Below are 873 nucleotides of genomic sequence, written 5' to 3'. Positions count from 1 at the left end.
GCTAAGTGCATTAAAGCTGATACATATAATTTGAAAAATCTTCATCTTGGTCAAAAAACTGTACGCGATCATGGAATGTGGTTATTAATATTTTTGAACTCAGCATTATGAAATCAGATAATATTGGGCCTTTTTTTTTTTTTTTTTTTTTCAAATTACCAGATTTTTTCAAGATGCAGTGCCATGACTTTTATTATTTACACTGCATATAAAAGTAGAAATAAAAACAAATAAGAAACAAACTACTCACCTTAAACCAGCATTTGGACATGAGGAAGTAGTATTTAACGCCCTCCTCTCCGAACTGCTCTGCGGCGTAGAGGCCCATGGAGCCATATTCGTCGTAGATCTGTCGTTTGGTGTCGTCATTGAGGATGGCATTGGCATTGTTGATCTCTTTGAACTTCTCTGCTGCTTCAGGGTTGTTGGGGTTCTTGTCTGGGTGATACTTCAGTGCCAGTTTCCTTAAAGGGTTAGTTCACCCAAAAATTAGCCCATAAATTACTCGCCCTCAAGTCATCCTAGGTGTATATGACTTTCTTCTTTCAGACAAATCCAGTCGGAGTTATATTAAAAATTGTCTTTGATCTTTCAAGCTGTTTAAAGCCACTCAGCGGATGTTGCAGTGCTTCAGTCCAAAAGAAGTGAAATAAAAAGCACCCATCCTTAATAAAAAGTTCACCCCCCCGGCTCCGTGGGGGTGAACAAAGTCCTCCTGTCGCGAATCGATGCGTTTTTGTAAGAAAAATAACCATAGAAGACGAGTGAGACAAAAAAAATTATTGGATGGGCGCTTTTTATTTCACTTCTTTTGGACTGATGCACTGTCTGCAACACCCGCTGACTGCCATTAAACAGCTTGAAAGATCAAAG

The 873-nt window shown here is 38.9% G+C and overlaps 1 pseudogene; it reads right to left on the bottom strand.

Moving 5' to 3' along the window:
* Positions 1 to 873, bottom strand: part of LOC107552027 (zinc transporter 2-like) — a 9,466-nt pseudogene that overhangs the window by 7,442 nt on the left and 1,151 nt on the right.

This window comes from Sinocyclocheilus grahami, unplaced genomic scaffold (genome assembly GCF_001515645.1).
Source record: "Sinocyclocheilus grahami isolate Dianchi unplaced genomic scaffold, SAMN03320097.WGS_v1.1 scaffold440.1, whole genome shotgun sequence".
NCBI classification, from domain to species: Eukaryota; Metazoa; Chordata; class Actinopteri; order Cypriniformes; family Cyprinidae; genus Sinocyclocheilus; species Sinocyclocheilus grahami.
The sequence above is the reverse complement of the archived record's forward strand: the minus strand, read 5'-3'. Positions and strand labels throughout refer to the sequence as shown.